This window comes from Sciurus carolinensis, chromosome 12 (genome assembly GCF_902686445.1).
Source record: "Sciurus carolinensis chromosome 12, mSciCar1.2, whole genome shotgun sequence".
Taxonomy (NCBI): Eukaryota; Metazoa; Chordata; class Mammalia; order Rodentia; family Sciuridae; genus Sciurus; species Sciurus carolinensis.
This window is the reverse complement of record NC_062224.1, coordinates 110,100,223-110,124,742: the sequence shown is the minus strand read 5'-3', so window position 1 is coordinate 110,124,742 and position 24,520 is coordinate 110,100,223. Positions and strand designations below refer to the sequence as shown.

Genomic DNA, 24,520 nt, shown 5'->3' with positions numbered 1-24,520 from the left:
ACCCTTAAAATATAGAAATGTTTTAATATAGGTATCTTTAACATTTGGGACATAATTTGCAAAAAGATTTTTAAGAATACCTTTTAGTGGGGATTTTTCAGAGGAAAGAAAATGACCTTTGGGATTTTTTTTAAGTGCAGTTCTGCCCAAGAACAATTGAGTGAGTGAGTGACTTTTCAAAATGATCCTTACAAAGTGATAATTTTGTGATGTTCTCCCCATACTGATCATCATTCTCTTTAAATATTGTCACAGAAAGCCCATCCACACCCAGGGACTGAACTTTCTTTTGCCAAGTATTCAAAGTAGAACTCTCCACATCTGTCCTTAATACCTGTGTTCCAGTCACACGTATCTAGCTGCTTTCAACCCACTTACTGTCGGTTTCTCATAGAAATGGATTTGAACAATTACAAAGGGGAATCATCTTACGAACTCTTACTCTTTAAATCCATATCTCCTTTTTGTTCTGTTTTCTTGTTAAGGTCACTGGCACCAGTATTTATTTAGATTTCCAACTTAAGCCTGTGTGTTTTAGATTACTTTCTTTTCTTCTATAAAAAGATCACTTTTTTCTTTCCTTCTCCATGTATAGATTTATTATAGTCTTTATGTGCTTTGAATCGTAGGAACTTTAGATGAACTGATAACTTATGGACTACCTCCTATCCTAAGAATTGTTTCATAACTTGTAAGTTGGTCTCTTCAATCGTTGGATGGTTCTGTGATGTGAAAGATACTTTCTAACCTTCAGTCAAAATCTTACTCCTTGAAATGCCCAACAACATTCTATATCAAGTCTCTGGAGAAGCACAGAAATACCTCCGTTCTTCTGGTATATGAAAACTATTATTACATCCTGCTTCTCTTCCAAAGTAAGAGTTATTTCTTTAGCATTTTGCTTATGTATTCATGCAGCAAATATTTATTGGGCACCTCTTAGGTGAAAGTCACTGAGGTACTTGGAATGTGGTGAAGAAGAATGGTAAGTCCTCTTCTCATGGGGTTTACACCCAAACAGAGGTGAACACATGATATTCCAGATGAAGAAAACAAGTGAAAAATAAGGTAGTTTCAGATTATGATAAGTTTCATGAAGAAAATAAAACAGGGTTATAAAAGAGAGGGGGCGTTTAGATGGAAGGGCACTTTTCCATGTGGTTTGGCTTACAGGCCTTTGCCATTTTGGAATCCCTGAAGTGATGTGCTCTGACCTGTTGGTTTCCTGTGTGTACCTAAGAAAGTGGGAGCTGCTAAGTGGTGTGTGAGATGGAACTACTGGGATTACCATGACAGTAAAACCACCTCTGAAGAAGGCAGGCCAGAGCATAGACTAGTGGGCTACCATTGGTTGTAGACAGGTCCTCCCGTGTGCCTTTGTAGGGGGACTAATAGTTGCCACATCCAGGCGGCGTACTTCCCTTAATGCATCTCAGGTGTACTTAGCTGCATAAGCAGCAGGGTCATGCTAGTTTTATGGTGAGTTTTTTCAGATCTGTTTTATGTGAACTGTTCTTCATCTAGATCTTACTTCTTTTGAGTTTGGACATTCAGTTTATTGCAGGACTTCACAGTCTCTCTCAGTGTTTCTTTATACATTTAAGTGATCTTTCTAAATCTGTGATAGATGTGAAAAGTTCACCTTGTTTTTTATATAATATGTAACTTAATGATATCTATTATTAAAATATTAACCTATCATTTCAAAAGAGCAAATAATAAAACATTTTAATACACACTTAAAAGGCTTTTGATATAATTCAACATTTTGTAGATTAAAACAAATTTTAAAATATTTAGTTGGAATGATAAGGAACAGCTATCTCCTCCCCAACCAGGGACCCTTTACCATTGACCTACATTCCTAGCCCTTTTTTAAAAACAAGGATAGCAATGATGTAAACAGAAAAGTACCATGGCAGAACTTACCAGAAAGCTTTCTTCTAAATTTATTTTGCCTTATTAGCGATTTCAGGTATGGCCATTTATCCACCTCTAACTCTACATAATGTGTTAAAACCTACTTCTTATCCTTTTTTCTTTTTCTTTTCCTTTTTTTTTTTTTTTTTTTTTTGAGGGGGTCAGCAGTACTGGGGACAAAACCAGAGACCTTACATGTGCGAGGCAAGTGCTTTCCCACTGAGCTACATTCCCAGCTCTTGTAAAATTTTATTTTGAGATAGGGTCTCACTAAGTTGCACATGCCAGCTTCAAACTTGACGGTCTTCCTGCGCCTCAACTTCATAGAAGATGGAATTACATACTTCCATGTAATTCCAATGCTCAACCCTTTTCTTTTCCCAGTCATTTCATGAGATGCTTGTCAAAAAGAATGAAACAGTGGTTCAGTCTGGACCCCAGAGTCAAACTGATTTGGGTTTTGATTTTTTTATTCTACTTCTTGTTACCTGTGCAATGCTAATCATGTTGCCTACTCTCTCTGACCCTTGCTTTCCTAACAGTCACACCTGCTTTGAGGGCATGTGTGATAATGAATATGAATCACTGATCATGGTACCCAACATACAGAAGAACCTGGTACATATTAGCAGCAGCAGCAGCAGTCATTATTCTTGGCCTTGTGGGAATTAAATATATGCTGTCTCAGGCTTTCCTGATCTAAAAACCCATTTAAATGCATATGCACACCCACAAATAAATACACTGCAAGTTCCCCTCCCCATTTATTCTTAGGGATGGACACAGTGAAAATATTTTTATTTTTGAAGTCTTCAAAGCCATCTGTCCAGAATTTTAGTAGATGAAGCATCAAGCTTATTTCTGAAATTTGTATTTTCTTGTTGAAAGCTTAAACTTTGTCTTCTCTCTAGGAATTTGTCATCTTTCTAATGCTTCACAGTTTCTCAAATATTAATATTACCAGATCAGTTACTAGTTACTTTGGTATATCCTTGAACCTCATTAAAAATGCAGAATGGGGGCTGGGGTTGTAGCTCAGTGGTAGAGCACTTACCTAGCATGTGTGAGTCTTTGGGTTTGATTCTCAGCACCTTATATAAATAAATAAAATAAAGGTCCATTGACAACTAAAAAAAAAATTTTTTTTTTAAATGCAGCATGGGCAAGAGAGGCTGCAAGTGAATGTGGGAAATTCTGGGAGTTTTACTTAGTCTTGGTTCTCAGGTCTCTGTTAGAGAGAAATATTGTCTACAACATGGATGAGAAATGACATTTATACCATAGCTACTGTATGACCAGTACCATAACTATACACATCTTCTTATCAAACATATATAATGCATATCATTTTATTTAACCCTTTTCAAGTTCATTTCACAGGTGAAGATCATACTTAAAATGGTTTTATCACATATCTATAGAATTTGAATCCAGTTTTGTCTGCCACCCAAAACAAATCCTTTCTACTCTATGCTGCCTCCTCTTGCCTCCTACGATTTGGTAGTTAACAGTATTCTTACATGGACATCAGAACAAAATGACTGTTCTTTTCTTTTCCTTCAGCAAATGTTTACCCCAAAAACTAAGAAGAAACTAACCAAGTTTGTTATAGAGATTTCCAGAATCAGAGAATTGATGAGGATTATGATTAAAGTTGGCAAATTTCCATGAATAAGAAAAGTTTAGCACCTTAAAAATATTATAAAATCATAAAATCTTAGGGTTAGAGGAGACCTTTTTGGTCATAATTTTTTTTTCTGGTCATGTAATAGTATTGTGTGAGATTATATTATAAAAAGGTAATTTTGGGCTGGGGATATAGCTCAGTTGGTAGAGTGTTTGCCTCGCAAGCACAAGGCCCTGGGTTCAAATCCCCAACACCGCAAAAAAACAAAAAACAAAAAGGTAATTTTAAGTCTCAGTCTCTCTCTCTCTCTCTCTCTCTCTCTCCCTCTCTCTCTCTCTCTCTCTCTCTCTCTCTCTCTCTCTCTCTCTTACCAGGGATTAAACCCAGAGGGTGCTTAGCCACTAAGCCAAATCCCCAGCCCTTTTTTATTTTTTATTTTGAGACAGGGTCTCACTAAATTGCTTAGGGACTTACTAAGTTGCTGAGGTTGGCTTTGAACTTAAAATCCTCCTGTCTCAGCCACTGGAGCCACTGGGATTACAGGCGTGTACCAACTTGTGGGAACAATTTTTAGTATTTCTATAGTTAAAATATTTTGATTGAGATTTAAGATCAATTTTGCCTTTTTTGTATTTTTCTATAACATTTTGTGTTTTTAAAGGGTTCTTATGCATTTCTGTAGTCTAATGATCATATGAATTGATTTATATGAATTAAAGATAAGCAAATAGAGACTTTAGGATTCTTCCATATGTGAGAGATGCTCTTGTGGTGTTCCGTTTGTTACAGAGGGTCCTAGTGACTTAGACTAAAACACCAGAGGAGGAGAATTTTGCATAAGTGTGAAAAATAAGTACAAACAGACTCATTATATGTTAAATATTCTGCTTTTTAAAAAAAAAATTTAGTTGTAGATGGACACCTTTATTTTATTTATTTTTTGTTTTATTTGCTGCTGAGGATTAAACCCAGTGCCTCATATGTGCTAGGCAAGCACTCTGTCATTGAGCTACAACCCCAGCCCAATTCTGCATTTGTTTTTAAACAAGGATTTATCCTGGTCATTGTTGAGTGGTAGATGTGAACTGATTCTTTATATTGGTTCTCTGATTTTTGTTAGTGTTATAGCATGTAATATATATTATCTGTTTAAAGTTTAAACAAATATTATTGACAGGATAAAATTGAAGAGATTCCCAAAACATGACAATGTACAAATGTGTTTGTGAAAATATCAAACCTTGAATTTCAAATAATGGTTAGTTCCCTAGATTAATATTGGGTATTATTATACTAAATATTTTAAAAACCCAGAGAACAAAGAATAGACACTGATGTGTGTGCATGCATATTTGTGTGTATGTATATCTATATATGTATGTGTGTACATATGAACATATGTATATACAAATACACATTTATATGTGAATATATACGTGTGTATATATATATATTGTGTATATATATGAACTTTCTTCTCTTACAACAGTAAGTCAGTTTCATGGGGACAAGGACTTTGTCACATTCCTCGCTTATGTCTACCACCGAGAGCTATACTCCATATATAGTAGGTGTTCATTCTTACAGACAATCTTGGCTTCACTGTTGAGTGTTATACTAAAAATGAGGGCAATATTTTTACTTTTGAATAGATTGTCCTGCTAATCACTTTGGGGTTTTGCTTAAATATTTCTAACAGTTTATGTTTTTTCCCTCTAACTTTCAGAATGCTGTTAGCAAAATGTTTCATAAAAAGCTAAAACCAGAATGTATATGAGCACATAGTTGGTGTGTGTATTATGTTTATGTTTTTTAAATCTAGTATTAGAAAACTGTAGCTGTGACTGCATAAAAGCCTGTCCTAAATTGCTGAATGTCAGATAAGTGTTGCTTTGATTTATTATTCCAAATAAGTGTCTCAAATTTTTGCAGTTATATGTATAATTGCATATGAATACATTTGTAATAGGGAAATTATTTTAGTTATTAAATAGCAGGAAATGTCATGTTGTTGCCTATGTGTTTCTAGCAACAAAGTTACTAGTTTCTAGTAAATCAGGTCATTTTTCTGTTGTGAATTAATCCTATAAACCACTAAATCAGCATTTCTAAGAAGTGTAAACTGTGGACAATTTATATCTAATATGCTTATTAGAATTGTGTATTTGCAGAAACTCTCTTACACCCCTTAAGTCAGGATAAATAGGATGTGAGAATCTGAAACCTGAATTTTTGACAGTCTTCAGGTGAGTGCACTCAGAAGTTTGAAGATCATCATCCAAAACTGTGCTGGAAGTATCTGCCCTGGGGAGGGGCAAGATCCTGGAAGTTCTGCAGAAAGATTCACCAACAGTTTGTGCCCCACTTAAGTTCTGGAGTAGGTACACTTGGGTCACTGATTGTGCAATTTGAGTTAGAACCAAATGTACACTGTTTTCTAACTCTGTTCAACTGTAATAAAACTGGAACATCAAAATGGTTCACCAGACCATCCTGAAAACTAAATTTCATTCAGTTTCAGTTCCTGAAAGTGTCAGCTAGTTGCCTTCATTGTGGATTGTCACTGCCAAATGGGCTTCTCACCCTTTAAAGCCCAGGGGAGAACCAGATTCTGTAGAACCGAGCTGCTTATGGGGAAGGGCAGTTGTTCCAGGTGTGTGAGAGCAGAGCTTTCTCTGGCATAGGAGAATTGTTTGATGGCATAGTCATCATTTTTGACTCTGGCTGCACGATCTTGACTAGATGCAGCCACAGCCCTCCTGGACCTTTTCCTCACTTGTGCGGGATCACTGCACTTGGCAGCTCCCGCCCAAATACCCTGGCTCAGCATCTCCCCACCCCACAGAGCAGATAGTTGTCATTATTGCTGCACCTCCTGCTCACTTCTCTGCCATCATCCATAAACTGAGTCTTTCTTTCAGAGCTTACATCAGGTCGTTGTACTTTCTATTCCCTCGAATTTCATCTTAGAAAAAAGATGTAATTTCACAGTTTCCTATTTGAGATTTAGGAATATGAACATTTTATATTAAGTAATTTTTTTAAATCCCTGAAGCAACTAACTAGCATTTGGCTTATACATAGCAGACATTTAAAAAAAAAAATCTTGGTTTACTAATACTGATGATGTTTAAATCAAGGACATTTCAGCTACTTTGTATATATTACTTTGGGAATTGTTTAAAAGGATTTGTATTTATGCAGTCTTTGTGTTTGAATTCAGTCATAGTCCTTAGCTGTCATGTTGCTGTGGCTCCCTTTTGATTGAATGTGATTATTGCATTGATGATATATTACTGGTCTTGAATTAGTTTTCCTTTCTAGTTATATTAAAAAACAAATAACAGGCCTGTGATGTGACTTGGCTGGGATATAATGGTAACATTAAGGTAACATTGATCCTCTCTGGTAGGGAAAGCAGAGCTATTCAGTTTGCTTTCTGATACTGAGTATATCTGGTAAGAAATAATTTGTGTACAAAGGAGATAATCTCTTCATATATTAGGATTATTTTTGTGTGTTTCTTTTTGTGTGTGTGTGACTGGGGATTGAATCCAGGGCCTTGTGCTTGCTAGGCAAGCTCTCTACTACTGAGCTACACCCTCAGCAATATATTAGAAATTTTGCCAAACTTAACAAAATCTTAGAAGCATAGCCATTAATTAAAAGTTAATACAAGGCAATTACATTTTCAGAAGAACTTTAACAAATCCAAAGTAGAACTAAATACTGATGCACAAATAGCTCTTATTTTGACCTCTAAGCAAACTCCATTCAGGTGTCAGATATTGGCTGTGTAATAAGCAGGTAAAGTTCTGCCTACCCTAGGTGTTGAAGTTTCCTCCCTTGAGGACTATGGGCATGGGAGACTCATAATGATTATAGCTTAATCTGGCTGTAGAATGCAGAATTTATTATAAGAGGCAGAGAGACCAGCTAGGAGACTCTTGTGGACTGAATGTTCGACTCCCCACCACTAATTCATACATTAAGCCCTAATCCCAAATGTGACTGTATGTGGAGCTGAGGCCTGTGTTAAATGAGGTTATAGGGTTAGGGCACTAATCTGATAGGACTGGTCCCTTATAAGAAGGAGAAGGGACACCAAAGCTCTCTCCCTCTACCATGTAAGGACACAATGAGAAGGTAGCCTCAGAAGTCCCCACTGGGAATCAAGTTGGTCAGCACCTCAATTGCCTATCCTCAGCCTCTAGAACTGTGGGAAATAAATGGCTATAGTTTAAGCCAGCCCTCTGTGGTGTTTTGTTATGGCAGCCAGGGCAGAATGAGACAGAGAACCCTGTCATAATCTGAGCTTGAAGTGAAAAGGACAGTAGGAAAGAAAGTAAGGAGATCGTTATGGTGGGAAGGGAAAGAAAGTGATATGAAAGGAACAGCATGTGAGACCTAGGTGACACCATGGGGGCAAAGATTTGTGATGAATTCAAAATGAATTATTTGTCCATTTTCCCAAACAGGGGTTAAGTTTTTTGTAATTCTGTTGAGGTTCCCCAAATCAGCCTGGTTTTGGTGATTTGCTAGAAGGACTCATAGGACTCAGCATAGTATCTTTTTTTTTTTTAATTTATTTTTATTGTAAACAAATGGGATACATGTTGTTTCTGTTTGTACATGGAGTAACAGCATATCATTTGAGTAATCATACATTTACATAGGGTAGTGATGTTTGATTCATTCTGTTATTTCCCCCCCCACCCCTCCCACCCCTCTTCTCCCTCTGTATAGTCCCTCCTTCCTCCATTCTTGTCCCCCTCCCACCCCCCATTATGTGTCATCATCCGCTTATCAGCGAGATCATTCGTCCTTTGGTTTATTGAGATTGGCTTATCTCACTTAGCATGATATTCTCCAGTTTCATCCATTTGCCTGCAAATGCCATAATTTTATCATTCTTTATGGCTGAGTAATATTCCATTGTGTGTGTGTGTGTGTGTGTGTGTGTGTGTGTGTTTCTTTATCCATTCATCAATTGAAGGGCATCTAGGTTGGTTCCACAATCTGGCTATTGTGAATTGAGCAGCTATGAACATTGATGTGGCTGTATCTCTGTAGTATGCTGATTTTAAGTCCTTTGGGTATAGGCCGAGGAGTGGGATAGCTGGGTCAAATGGTTGTTCCATTCCAAGTTTTCTAAGGAATCTCCACACTGCTTTCCAGAGTGGCTGCACTAATTTGCAGCCCCACCAGCAATGTGTGAGTGTACCTTTTCCCTCACATCCTCACCAACACCTATTGTTGCTTGTATTCTTGATAATCGCCATTCTAATTGGGGTGAGATGGAATCTTAGGGTAGTTTTGATTTGCATTTCTCTTATTACTAGAGATGTTGAACATTTTTTCATACGTCTGTTGATTGCTTGTACATCTTCTTCTGTGAAGTGTCTGTTCATATCCTTAGCCCATTTGTTGATTGAGTTATTTGTATTCTTGGTGTAGAGTTTTTTGAGTTCTTTATATATTCTGGAAATTAGTGTTCTATCTGAAGTATGAGTGGCAAAGATTTTCTCCCACTCTGTAGGCTCTCTCTTCGCATTTCAGCGTAGTATCTTTATCACCATATTTATTACCGCAAAATGATACAGGGAACTGGATAAAAGGAAAAGGCACGTGGGTGTGTCCGGAGGGAACCAGGCATGAGTTTCCAAGAACCCTCTTCCATTTGAGTTCCACAGGCTGAGTGATCCCTCCACCAATAAGTTGTGAACATGTGCAGTGTAGTCTGTCAGAGAAGCTTGCTTGAGACCGAGTCCAGGGTTTTTATCAAAAGCCCACCAATGGGCACCCTTTGCCTAGCATGTTTCAAGATTATAGACTCTCAGAAGAACAGTTAGCATTTGGCATGGATTGTGTTGTTTGTGCAGTCAGGTATAGTAAACCACACGCGTCAGTTGCGGAATAGTGGGAACCCTCCTGAAATTCAAGTCCCCAGATGCCAGCAAAGGGAAAAGCTTCAGAGCAGACCTTTCTAACATTATCCTTTTCAGGCTTGCTATTATCAACTCTTTTCTGCATGATAATGTTTTGAATTAGAAAGAAAACAGTAAATATTTGTCAATCTTGTTTTGTTAACAAGGTTTATACGTAAGAGAAACAAACTTTAATCATTGTTCCCATTGACCACATATATCATAGGATATTTTTGACAAGTGTTAGGAAGAGAAAATAACTCTTAATACACTGAAATTTTGTCATACCTTTAAAGTTAAATCATAGAACAATAGTTTAGGTTATATTATCTTACATGGTAAGATATACAGTGGTTTTAGTAATGAAGACCCAGACAGTACAAAGAGGTATGGCTACTTTATAGTAAATTTTGACTTAAAGAACTATTCTACATTATTTTGCTCAATACCTTTTTACTTCTAATAGATTGTTGCTTTATTGTAGATTTGATAAAGTTGGAGTATTATTCCTTTCCCAAATAAGGTATGTCATTCATGACCTTCTCCTTCCTACTGGAATGTAAAAAAATCAAGAACATTTTTTTTTAGTCCCTAGAAGAACTCTGTAACTTACTATGAGATTTGAGTTTTTCCTTAGTTGCTAAGAAATAAATATAACTAAAATGTGAACATGTTGAAAATTAAATAAACTGTTACTTTAATTTCCAAGCGACATTGAGCAATTCAGTGTTTGTGAAAATCCATACCCTTCTTACATGGACTTGTCACTTTCATCATATGAAATGATCCATGAAAGTTTTGAAAAATTCAGCATCAAGAACAAATGTTATCTAGGACCATTTCTGAACATTCAGTTGAAATCTGAAATGGAGATGACTATTTCTTGAATTCTGTGATATGAATTTAGCTTAAATGTTTATTCAGTCTTTCTGCTTAGTTACTGATTTTAAGCCAGAAAAATATGAAGAAAGATCCACTTCAGCTGAATGATGAGAATGTTGTAAGTACAATCAAGAACTCTGATGGGGAAAGAAAACATACAAAAATTATATTACAAAGAATTTGGCCTAGTCTTCGAATTTTGTCATGAATTCAGGAGAATGTCATTTATATTGTTTGTTTGATACTAGGAGACAGGTAATTTTTCTTGGTCCACAAAACAGTTATAAGAACTGAACTCCCAAAAAATAGAAATGATGATAACTAGCAAACTTATTGCCTCTATCGTATTCCTTCCAAAAAATAAAATAAAATGGAAGTGCAGTGACAGTTGGCTAGTCATAACTCTTTGTTATATTTTTCTTAAAAACTAAACAAACGGGGACTGGGGAGATAGCTCAGTCGGTAGAGTGCTTGCCTTGCAAACACAAAGCCCTGGGTTCGATCCCCAGCACCAAAAAACAACAACAACAACAACAAAAAAAACTAAACAAATCAACCCAGCCCATTCCCTCTATTACCTGCTGACCCTCAAATTGTGTTTCCTAAGCCTAACAGGCAAAGCTGTGGTGCAGAAATAGTCACATGGCCTCTGGTATTTTTCTGATTCTGCCCTATCAAAGTTGCCCCACTGCTTGTAGAAGCCGGTTATTAGTACTGACTACCTTTCTTTCTCTTCTGCTCCAGTTCTTTACTCTTATTGCCACATAACCTAGTATCTTCACCGCTGCCTTCTGAGAGGCTGCTGGCATTGCTACTGGTGTTGAGGGCACCATGCTTGAAGAGGTAGGAAGCTCTGCCAATGCACACAATTCCTCATGTCGGCACACCTTGCTTTCTTCGGAGCTCTGCAGAAGTCTACTTCTTTCTGTGGTACCTTGGTCGAAATCCAGCTCTGCCCATTCCAACAAAGTTGATTTGTTATAATCCAGTACCTGGGTCCCGAACTTTCCTGCCTGTACTCCAAGTGTCTGAAAGACATTTCAAGTGAATCTTATTTTTGGTATAGTATCTAATGTCCAGAATTCTGAACAAGTCCCATTTAGAAATGGGAGGAAGAACCAGAGCAGGCCCAGGAACTTCCAGAAGAGAAGGTGCCTCTATGGTGTTTCCACTCCTTCACCACTTCCTGCTTGCTTTCTGTAGGATGATTTCTTACCTTTGAGGCTCCTTTTGCTGGGTAGTAGAGAGTTTCTGGACAGGCCATGAATTCCTAGATGTGCTTTGAGGTAAGCATAATTTGGCAGATATAATTATGTGATGCTAGATTTTGAAAGTTTTTAAACTTTCTTTTAAAGGTGGCAAAATCTCCATTAGAATCTACATATTTAAATCATGTAATGACTGAGCTGCTCAGAAGATTGCAAGACTAAGGTTGAGGACACCCACAACTCTTTACTCCTAAGACTCTTGCAGAAGATCACTGATCTTTTCCAGTTCCTTCTTTTCATAGATAAGAAATGAATGCTCAGAGAATTAATACATATTTATCAGTTCTTTCAGGATCTTTAATAACCTTTTTCTAGACTTTTTAAACCCCATTTTCTCTTTTTTAGAGTATGTTAAGGTTAGTTATTCCTGTGGCATTTACTGTAAACATTATTTTGTTCTATATTTGTTTGTGCTATGTCTCTTAAGGCTCTTAATCTCAAAGAATCTATTTTTAAAATTAAGTTTAGATCCTTGGTGTCTAATGTAATCCTACCATATATTAGATAGTTAATAGTATATTAAAATGAATAAATTTATATAACACTTGTTTTGGAAATTATGTATTCATTTTGCAAATTGTTATCTTAGATTTGTTGATGCTTTAGCTTTGAATCATTCTCCTGTTTGTGTGAGCTAGTTTATTTCAGCAACTAGGATTGTCACCTCTTTTAAAACCTTTTCTTTCTATACATACCCTAAATGCCAGCATAATAGAAATATTTTGATTAGACAAAGAGAATTCCATAGAAAGGGTTATGATTCTGTAGCTTAATTCCTTTCTTAGCACCTCTTAAAATGTTCCTGACATTGACAAGTAACAATTAAAAGTGCTCTTTGTTTCATGAAGCCAGTGTGTAAAGCAGCAGCATACAACTGGAATAACAGGAATTTGTGACTAGGACTGGCCACTCTTAGCTTTTGACCATGGTTTTGTTATTTAACCTCTCAGGCTCTTAATTCCAGCATCTGTAAAAGCAGGGGATTCATAAATGAAATAATATGTGAAGTGTCTAGCAATACAACGTATGCATGCCATGCTTAATAAATATTTATGATAATGTTGACACATATATGCAGGTGAGCTGAACCTGCTAAACTAGTAGTATTTAAACTTTAACATGGGTGCAGATCACCTGGAGAGCTTGTTAAATTGCAGATTCAGATTTGGAGTGCTGAGATGGGGCCTGGATTCTGCATTTCTGATGAGCCCCTAGGTGATTCTGATGCTGCAACCTGGAGTCCACACTTGGAGGAGTAGACAAGAGAGCATTTAAGATCCCCCTAGGTACTTTTTTTTTCTTTTACATAAGTTGGATGATTGTTATTCTCTCTGCCCTCAGACATTATAACTGTGTTATTATTTATTAACAATAATATTTTGGACCTGTACCTTGCTTTGTTTTGCAGACCTCTTTTTTGTAAAATGCCAAGGACACATATTTTCTTTTTGGCAGTGGGTTATATCAAACAATTAGGAGCAACAATTTAGGTAAACATGAAGATCCTGTCTACTTGTAGAGGTTTAATAAGTTTATTAAATTTGAAAGGATACTGCTTAAGGATTTATGGTACATTAAGGCAGATCAAGTCTTTAGCCATTTTATCCTGTATATGAGTTATCTATAGGATAAGAATCACAACTGCAAAACCAATACTTAAAGTAAAAAAGAACTTTATAAATCTTCCTGAGTTGAAATTCCAAGAGCCTAGGGTAAGAATCAGGGTATGTGAATTCTGGTTTTTTGCTCTAACAAAAGTTAGCTGGGTGACCTTGGACATGTTAGAGTGAATGCAGGAGAGTCGAGTTCATTATGAGATTATATGAAGATGAGTTTTTTCTCTGTCTTCTAAGAAAAGATTTAACCTATAACAATTTTCTAATTTTTAGGATTCTGAGCTTAAAATTAAAACTGTTAAATCTCTAAAAATTAATTAATTAAGTCTATGCTGTTTAAATTTTAATTAATTGATTTTTGTTAAAGAGATTTTAATAAATTTTGAAGTAATTTACTGACCAATAGAATATCTTAGATATTTGGCCAAAATTTGAATTTATTTTTATAAAAAGAGAAATTAAAATAGCTCTTCAAAATTTGGATTATAATTTCAGGTTATTTTTCTTTAATATTATAAAAGTTATCTATTAAAGTAAAAGCACAAGAGATTTATGAATTCCTTAGTATTATAAAATGCTTGTCAGCTACTATGTGTAACTCTTTCAAATATCTCTTTAATTTGTGAATACCTCCAGAACCACAAATTAAAACATGAAGCAAGAAAATGAATGCTTGGCACTATTGGGAAATGATACTTGGTTAAGCAGGGATTTATTACATTCATGATACCTGAGAGGAAAGACTGTGGACAAGTTAATTAATTAGTCTTTTCTCTTACCTAATTGCTTTCATCACTCAAATCCTCCAGAAGCTCCAGCGCAGTATCTGTTTGTCTTCTGCAGCAGCTCAACCCACAAACCTTCACATGGCATTCTGACATAGGATCCCTTTATTTTGAGGACACAGGGCAAAAGATGTGAAGAGGCATTTGCTTGGATCTTAGAATATTCCTCTGGAAGTAGAGGAGTAGGGTTTCTGGTCACACTGTTTCAGTCTGAACCAGATCTCAGTGGCAGAAGGTATCCACCTGTTCTTTAACATATTTAATTCGGTTTGTTTATAATAGCAGGGAATGTCTAAAACAGAGGCTGTGTGGCAGTTACCCCACTCTTTTGGACCTAATGATTGGTACTGCTTGAGTACTCTAATATTGTTTGGGTATAAGATAAAGTGCCTTAAGGTGTTACTGGGTAATGCCTCTCACACATCTCTGTAGGTAATTGATGTGTTTGAAGGCAGCCAGATTATTATTAAAGTATAGGAACAACATTGCAAGCCAAAATCATGCTTTCAAAGCCCATAGCTTCTACTGTGCTTCTGAGCGTCTTAGAGTTACTCTTCTTGGCTGTAGCCCCTGTTGTGATGTTTACATGTTATAACCATCACTGTTCAACATTCAGGACTTGTAAACAATCAACTAAGCATTGCATGTTTTATCTCATTTCAAGTATAGAAAGTAGAAAAGGAAATAGAGTCACTTTGCATTTTAGAATTGATTCAAATTTAACAAATAGATAATAGCTATTCTGAATGATTTTCTGGTTAGCATAGTGTTCAAACTTAATTCTCAAGGTTCTGATTTGGGAGGATGGTACTGGACATCTGGACAATCTTTTTTCTCTGCCTGTGTGGTCATAACCTGTGTATTTTATGTTTGATGTAACAATCAAGGTAACATTGTAGGATGCAACAAGGACTTTTACATATGTGAAAATGAAAATTATTTTTATTTAAGAAGGTATCAATCCTGAATTAATACTTGATCCTGTAAAATTAGTTTTTGTTATTCCCACATTAATAAGATTTCCTGTGAGTGCTTTGAGATTAGTTAAGGCTTAAATGAGTGTTGAGGTATTAGTTCTCCAAAGGGATTTTTTTCAAGTATTCATATAAAACTTGCATTGTATATTTTGTAAATACACTGCATATACAGTTAGGATTTCCATAGCTGAGTGGTAAAAATTTCATTAATAGTAAGTTTTAAATAACTTATTTCATATGCTTCTGAGATTAAGAAAAGTTGTCATTTCTACATTAAGTAGTATTTATGAGGCAGTATATTATTTTGGCAGCCTAAAATATTTATCTATAACATGCATATTACCCCCTATTTTGCTTCTCTTTTTCAAGTGTATCTTTTTGAACTCTAGGTCCCTCTATGATTGATTTGTACCTCACTTTGTTTTTTAAAAAGTCCTTGGGATCTTTCTCCAAACGTTTTTCCCTAATTTTGGGTTTTGATACTTTTCAGCAGGTCTTTTTATTAAATACAAAACTATGTCCTAACCTCAATGGCATTCATATATGGGAAAATGTAACTTTTAGAATGTACTGAATTAGTAATTAAAATCTTGGTTATTATTTGTATTTTAAGTGAGTCTTGAATTAGATAACAAGCAACTTACAAACCATTGTTACCTCTGATATTTCTCTTTTTAACTTCTTATTTGTATTTTGAATGATTTTCATCTTCCATCATCAATACAATGTTTGGTAGAAGAGAATGAAAATTATGTTACCATAATTTTTTTTTAAACAAATTTACCAAAAGACATTGAGTTATCTTACACATTTCTACAGGGTCTTGCCTTTGACCAATTTGCAATAATGATTGTTTCAGGTGTTCACAATGTCCCTAACTGTTTTGCTGTTTGACTAATAATTATGATCACACACTAGTAGGACATGTGCATCCAGGAATAACTGCTCTGGATCAGTTAGTCTCGGGCTTGATGCAAATATGAATCACCAGGGGATCTTGTTAAAATGGAAATTCTTGGATGACCTTGAGGTTCTGCACTTCTAAAAGATCTAAAAGGTTATACAGGGCTAGGGACCATATCTTGGCTAGAAAGTGTGGGTTACATCTCTGTGTCTTTACCTCTTATTGCATCACCAAGTGTCCACTTTGTTATAAAGCAGTAGTTAAACCTTAGCATGTGCCCGAGTCACATGGGAGAAAGTTTGCCAAAAATTGTACATGCCTGGACCCCATTCCTCAGACTCTGTTTTGGTGGGGTTTTGGAACATAGGACACTGCACTTTTCAAACTTCTCAAATCTTGATGCAGGTGAACTAACATTGCACTTTGATAAAGAGTTCTTTAAAGTTTGGAAATACTATGGGAATTCCTGGTCCCTTTTAGAACAATAGTTTTTTAACTGCCCATCTCAAAGGTGATTGCTTTGAAGGGTAGTATTTGGTTAATGGGAAGCAGTGGTATAATTTTGTGTTTTGCCTTTCTATTCTATTGCCTTAGGCAGAGAGCACCTAATTTATTGTAATATATCAGTGGTGAAAACCACAGGGTCTTAACTGGATAATTGGTTGGGAGTAATAGATGAGTATGTTTATTAAATACTGTTGAATATGGATGATCAGTATTTTGATTCTTCTCTTGATGTTCTGATAAGGATATGTACTCTCTCTGGGAAATGTCTACATTTCTAATATTTTTGGTCATATTACCAAGTGTCACTAAATTAGCCTGTTCTATATATAAAATGCAGAGTTCTTGAATTAAAAAAAAAAGTTAGGTATTCAGGCCAGGTGTGATGGCACATGCCTATAATCCCAGCAGCTGCAGAGGCTGAGGCAGGAGGATCACAAGTTCAAAGCCAGCTTTAGCGAGACTCTAAGCAATTAGGGAGATCCTGTCTCAAAATAAAAAATAAAAAGGGCTAGGGATATGACTGAGTGGTTAAGTGCCCCTGGGTTTCAATCCCTGGTACCAAAAAAAATTTTTTTAAATTAAGAAATAAAAACAAATTAGAGATTCAGATAACTAACGAGTTGTCATTTTAGCTTTAGACAATAGTTAAATTCTAAAAGTATGTCATTCAAAGTGAATTTTACAAAATTCCAACTTTTAACTTGTGAATTGATTCTTCCATCTCCTCATGTCACTTTCTGTTTTAAAGGTGTGGGTGGTATTTGTATAATACCTAATTGAGTCTATACAAATTATTATAGGGTTATACAGAGGTTGCAGTTATTAGATAATATTACCAGAAACAGTGGGTGCCATTTAGAATACTAGGCTCAGCAAACTGTAAAGTCAGCTGAAGTGATTTGAAAAGCTTTATTTAGGATTAATCCATCATCTGCTTAAATTTATTATCTCATTTATTCACTAATTTGCATATTATTTTGCAATTCAAAAATTGTAGGCAAACAGTAGTGTACCCCAAACGGATTACTGAATGAATTGAGTTAATTAAAGCACATTGCCACCAAGTCCAGTCCTGCATGAAATGTGGAATTAGAGATTTGTGATTACATAGTTCCTTTCTGCTCCTTTGTGTTAGCTCTGTATGGTTTTATTCCAGCAGCACATTGCCCTTGAGGTTTTAGGGTCTGTAGCAGACATAGTTTTGAAGACCTCCATGACCAAGTATAGCAGAATGTGTACCAGAAGGACATTTGGCACACAGAACGTGGTAGGATCACACAGAGATGAGTTCTGTCTGGAGAAGGGACAGAACCTTTTCTGAGGTAACCGTTGTGATTATTCAAGTGTATTTATCACCCAAGAACTGTGCTTCACAATCCACAATATTCATACCTTTTAACACAAAAGTGGTAAGAATGGGTAGAAGTCTCTACTAATTTTTAAAATAAACAATTTACATTGCATGTTAGGAAGTAATTTTACTGAGATATGAGTAAGGATTTTGCTTTGATATTCTCTAGCATAATATTAGGTCAGTTTTTAACAAATTGAAAAGTTACCACCCTTTTCTAGACATTTCAGGATATCTACTTCACAGGAGAACACATGAATAGACATGTTGAAGTTCCATTAACCATCGCTGGAGCAATGGATTTCTGATGAAGAAGAAAGTCAGGTAGATTTTCGTACTCGAGAAGAAAGTCTTTGTCCTGGACCCACCGTCAGGTTGTCTTCATCTTCACAATTAACAGTTAACATTTTTTGAGTTTGTACAGGTATAGCTTGGACATGTACTTTTAGTAAAATTGCTTTAGCAAAATGTAACCACAAGCATATCTCTCATGAAAGTGAAATAATGTTTGTGATTTTACTTTGTTGTTATATATAAATTAGGGCAGTTAGAATTTTGATGCTCCTTAGTGCTGAGAGCGAGGCTAGCCAATTCAGTAATCACTAACCACCAATGGCTGTTTAAATGAGCAAGTAAAATTTTAAAATCCATTTTAATTATTAAAATATTTTAAGTGTTGGATGAGACAGTAAAAATTCAGAACATTTCATCATCCCAGCAAGTTCTGTTGATCGTCATCACTGGTCTAGACCTTAGAGTATCTACCAGGAGGTGGAGTTGTTAGGACGTGCCCACTATCTCAGGTAGGAGAAGTTTCACTTATGAAATAAAAGTGGCTTAGAGAAGGAAGAAGTTTATTTTCCTCCTATGGAAATGAAGCCTGGAGGCAGACCATCCAGAGCTTGTGAGGCAGCGATGTGTTGTGAAAACCTTGACAGGTTTGTCATGTTGCCACCTTGCCATTACAGAGTTTCTGCACTGTGATTCGAGATGGCTGCTCAGACTGCAGCCATCAGGTTTGTATTTCTGCCAAGAAGAAAGAGGAAAAAAGATTATTATTATTATTAGAGATGATTTCCCACTGAACTATGATAAAACAGTTAAAGTAATAGTTTATTGTCTAGGACTTACATTTTTTCTTTTTAAAATTTCAGATGAAAATTATATGTATTTTTGAGGTACCATGTGATATTTTGATACACATATATACAGACATTTATTGTTTCTTAATGGTAAAAATTTCAAAGTTCTATCTTCATGCTTTTAAAAACACACACAATACGTCATCACTGTCTGTAGTCCTACCACTGCAGGATGAGACGCCACCCTTCTTTCTCCTGTGACTTGTGCTCGTTTGTCGGCTTTTCCCTCTTTCTCACTCTCTGCTTCCCCAGCTCTGGTAACCACCAGTCTACTTTCAACTTCTGTGGGGTCAAATTTAAAAAAAAAATCCTATATATGAGTGAGGCTGTTCAGTATTTGCCTTTCTGTGCCTGGCATTTTTCACTTAGCATAATGAGCTCCAGGTCCCTCTGTGTTGTCACAGATGACAGGATTTTATCTCCCACCCCCATTGCTGGGGGTTGAACGAGGCCCTTGTAAATGCTAGGAAGTGTCTGTCAGTGAACTATACCCCACCTGTACTTTAACTTTTTTATGTTTGAATAATATTCCTGTGTGTGCGTGTGTGTGCATGTATGTGTACACATACTACGTTTTCGTTGTCCATTCATCCGTCTGTGGGTAGTTAGGTTGTTTACATTTCTTTTTTTCTTTTTATTGTAAACAAATGGGATACATGTTGTTTCTCTGTACATGGTGTAAAGGCATACCATTTGTGTAATCATAAATTTACATAGGGTAATGTTGTTTGATTCATTCTATTATTTTTTCCCTTCCCCCCCACCCCTCCACCCCTCTTTCCCTCTATACAGTCCTTCCTTCCTCCATTCTTGCCCCCCTCCCTAAACCTAACTCTAACCCTAACACTAACCCCTCCCACCCCCCATTATGTGTCATCATCCACTTATTAGCGATATCATTCGTCCTTTGGTTTTTTGAGATTGGCTTATCTCACTTAGCATGATATTCTCCAATTTCATCCATTTGCCTGCAAATGCCATAATTTTATCATTCTTTATGGCTGAGTAATATTCCATTGTATATATATATACCACAGTTTCTTTATCCATTCATAAATTGAAGGGCATCTAGGTTGGTTCCACAATCTGGCTATTGTGAACTGAGCAGCTATGAACATTGATGTGGCTGTATCTCTGTAGTATGCTGATTTTAAGTCCTTTGGGTATAGGCCAAGGAGTGGGATAGCTGGGTCAAATGGTGGTTCCATTCCAAGTTTTCTAAGGAGTCTCCACACTGCTTTCCAGAGTGGCTGCACTAATTTGCAGCCCCACCAGCAATGTATGAGTGTACCTTTCTCCCCACATCCTCGCCAACACCTGTTACATCTCTTAACCATTGTGAATACTGCTGCCGTAAACATGAGAGAGTGGATGTATCTTTGATGTACTGATGTCATTTTCTCTGAATTTATATCCAGCAGTTTCAAAGGATTTCGTTTACTTTGGATATATGCCCAGGTCCTTGCACAAGCTAAGAAAACACTCACTGAGCTATATCCTTAGCCCTTTTAAGAAAAAAAAAATTTTTTTTTTTTTTTGAGACAAGTTCTGTCTCAGTTGCTCAGGTTGACCTTAAAACTTTGAATGCTCCTGCCTCAGCCCCCTAAGCAGCTGGGACTGCACAGCCATCTTATTTTTAATTTTTAAGGAACTTATATACTGTTTTCCACAATGGCCATACTAATTTGCATTCCTGCCCACGGCATGCAGGGCAGGGGAGGGGGATGCCCTTTTGTCTACGTCCTTGCCAGGATTTGTCATCTTTTGTCTTTTTGATAATAGACATCCTAACTAGGGTAATAAGCTATCTTATTTTGATTTGTATTTCCCTGATGATTAGTGATGTTGAACATTTTTTCATATATCGTTTGTCCATTTGTGTTTCTTTTTTTTTTGAGAAATGTTTATTCAGTTCTTTTGACCATTTTTAATCCAATTATTTCAAGTATATTGTTTTTTACTGTGAATTGATTGAATTTTTTATATAATCTTGACTTTAATCCCTTATGGAATTAATAGTTTACTAATATTTTCTCCCATTCAATATATTGTCTTCTTCACTCCTATTTAATTTGTTTGTTTTCCTCTACAGAATGTTTTTAGTTTGATATAATCTCATTTGTCTATTTTTTTCTTTTGTGTCTTGTGCTTTTGGGGTTTTATACCAAAAACATGTTTGCTTGTTTCAATGTCCTGAAGTATTTTTCCCATGTTTTCTTCTAGTAGTTTCATAGTTTAAGGTTTTAGGTTTAGGTCTTTAATACATTTTGAGTTGATTTTTGCAACTGATGAGATACACAGTGTGTAGAGATCCAATATTCCCAGCACCATTTATTGAAAAAGTCTTTTTCCACTCCATGTTCCTAGCACCTGTGTTGAAGATCAGTTGACTATAGACATGGGTTTACTTCTAGACTAGCTGTATTCTCTTCTGTTGGTTTATGTGTTTGTCTTTATGCCAGTACCACATTGTTTTAATTTCTATAATTTTGAAGTCTGATTTCAAAAGCTTGCTCCCCTCACCTTGAAGTTGCTTTGACTATTTTTGGTTCCATCTGAATTTTAGGATTGCTTTTTCTAGTTATGTAAAGAAACTTATTGGTATTTTGATAGGGATTGCATTGAGTCTGTAGAGTACTTTGGGTATTATGGACATCTTAACAATACTGATTCTTCCAATCCATGAATATAATTTTTGTGTGTATGTCCTCTTCAGTTTCTTTCATCACTATTTTATAGTTTTCATTATAAACATCTTTTACCTGTTTGTTGAACTGTGTTCCTAGGTATTTATTTTTTATAGTTATTAGAGGTAGAATTACTTTTTTGATTTCTTTTTCAGATAGTTGAGTACTGGTGACTATACTGATTTTAGTATTTTGATTTTTGTATTTTGTAACTTTGCTGAATCCATTTATTAGTTATGACAGTTTCTAGGTGGGGTCTTGGAGGTTTTCTATATAGGAGATCATGTTACCAACAAAGAGTGGCAATCTGAATTTCACCTAATTTTGATGTCTTTTCTTGCTTCCTTTTTTTTTTTTTTTGGGGTGCTGGGGATTGAACCCAGGGCCTTGTGCTTGCAAGGCAGGCACTCTACCAACCGAGCTATCTCCCCAGCCCTTCTTTCTTCCTCTTGACTGACTGTTCTGGCTAGGGCTTCCAGTACTATGCTAAGTAAAAATGGTGAAAGTAGGCATCCTTATCTTGTCCCAGATCTTAGAAAGAAGGCCTTCAGCTTTTTCCCATTCTGTATGGGGTTAGTTGTAGGCTTGTTATATTCTTTTTGTACCTAATTCATCTCATGAAGAGGTATTGAATTTTATCAAATGCCTTTTCGACTATGTCTGAGATAATCACATGGTTTTTATACTTCATTCTGTTGATGTGGCATATTATGTTCATTGATTTATGTATGTTAAGCCAAACTTAAATTTCTGGGACTAATCCTACTAGATCATGGTGAATAATCTTTTTAGTGTTCTATTGGATTCAACTTACCAACATTTTGTTGAATATTTTTGCACTTATGTTCATGAAGAAGATTGTCTTGTAGCTTTCTTTTGTTGTTGTTGTGTCCTTGGTTGATTTTGGTATCAGGACAATGGTGACCTCATAGGATGAGGTTGGAAGAATTCCTTCCTCTTCAATTTTTTGGAGCAATTTAAAAAGAATTTGTTTTAGTTCTTTAAGTGTTTGATAGAGTTAAGCAGCAAAATTCTCTGGCCTTGGGCATTTCTTTTATAGGAGACTTTTTATTACTGATTCAGTCTTATTACTTGTTATTGACTTGTTCAGATTTTCTTTTTCTTCATGATTTAATCTCAGCAAGTTGTGTTGTAGCCAGGAATTTGTATGTTTCTTTTAAGTTTTTCAAATTTATTGGCATATAGTTCTTCATAGTAATTGCTAATGACCATTTTATTTCTGTGCTGTAAGTGGTACTATCTCCTTTAATCTATGATTGTATTTGAATCTTCTGTCTCTTTTTCTTAGTTGGTCTAGCAAAAGGTTTGTCAATTATGTTTATGTTTTTAAAGAACCAACTCTTTGTTTTATTGATGTGGTTGTGTGTGTTTAGTCTCTATTTTTCTGTTTATTTCTGCTGTGGTCCTTATTATTTCTTTCCTTCTACTAATTTTGAGTTTGATTTGTTGTTATCTGTGTAGTTCCCTGGGGTATAGCAATAAGTTTTTCATTTGAAATATTTTTTGTGTTTTTGATGTAGGCCTTAACTGCTATAAATATCCCATTTAGTACTGCTTTTTTTTAATATCCCATAAATTTTGGTATGATGTGTTGTCATTTTCATTTGTTTCAAGAAATTTTAAAATTTCCCTCTTAGTTTCTTCCTCTATTCATTGCTTGTTCAAGATAAATTGTTCAATTTCCATATATTTGTATGGTTTCTAAAGTGTTTCTTATTATTAATTTGTGATTTTATTGCATTGTGGCAAGAAAGATACTTGATATAATTTCAGTTTTTAAAAAATTTGTTGAGGCTTGTTTTGTGGCCTACTACATGATCTGTCCTGGAGAAAGTTATTGTAGTATTGGGAAGAATGTATACTCTCTAGCTGTTGGATGGAATGTTCTGTAGAACCTGTTACTGCCATCTGGTCTAGGTGTATAGTCTAACTGCTATTTCTTTTTTGATTTTTGTTTGTCTGGATGATCCATATCCATTATTGAAAATGAGGTCTTAAAGTTCCCTACTATTATTTTATTGAAGTCTGTCTTTCTTTTTAGTTGCAATAATATTTCCTTTTTATATTTAAGAACTCTAATATTAGGTGCATTGTTGTTTACTCTTGCTGAGTTGGCCACTTAATCATTATGTAATGATCTTTTTGTTTCTTTTTACTACTTTTCATTTAAAGTCCATTCTATCTGGTAGAAATATGACTAGTCATGATTTCTTTTGAATCCATTTACATGGAATATCATTTGCATGGGACATATCTTTACTTACATTCTATGTATGTTTATAGAGATAAAGTGAGTTTCCTGTAAACAGCATATAGTTGACTCTTGTTTTGTAATTTGCTTAGTCATTTTGTGTCCGTTAATTGTAGAATTTAACCTATTTACATGTAAGGTAATTTTTGACAGGTAAGGTCTTACTATGGATATTTTGTTACTTATTTTGTTTTATTGTAGTTCCTTTATTTTTTTTCTCCCTCTTTTACAATCTTTTTTCTGTGTGTGTGAGTGTGTGTGTGTGTGTGTGTAAGTGATTTTATTGAATAGTGGTATTGAATCCTTGCCTATTTCTATTTCAGATTCATCTTTTGTGTTTACCATAAGACTTGGTTATATCAAGCTATTTTGCAATGATAGTAACTTAACATTATATGGAAAGTATATCTAAATATAGAAAGGGGTTGTTGTTTCTTCTTACTCCTAAGCATCTCTTTTAGTTTGAAGAACTCCCTTTAGCATTTCTTTTCTTTTCTTTCTTTCATTTTCAGTACTAGGAATTGAATCCAGGACCTTGCACATACTAGTCAAGCACTGGGACTTGGCCTTGAACTTGTCATCCTCCTGACTCAGCTTCCCAAGTATTTGGGATTATAGGTGTGCACCGCCATGTCTCGTCTCCCTTTAACATTCT

At 35.5% G+C, this 24,520-nt stretch overlaps 1 protein-coding gene across 5 annotated transcripts in view; it reads left to right on the top strand.

The window, feature by feature from the left end:
* Rabgap1l (RAB GTPase activating protein 1 like) overlaps window positions 1–24,520 on the top strand; it is a 663,388-nt gene that overhangs the window by 272,623 nt on the left and 366,245 nt on the right. The gene's annotated exons all lie outside the window — the stretch shown is intronic.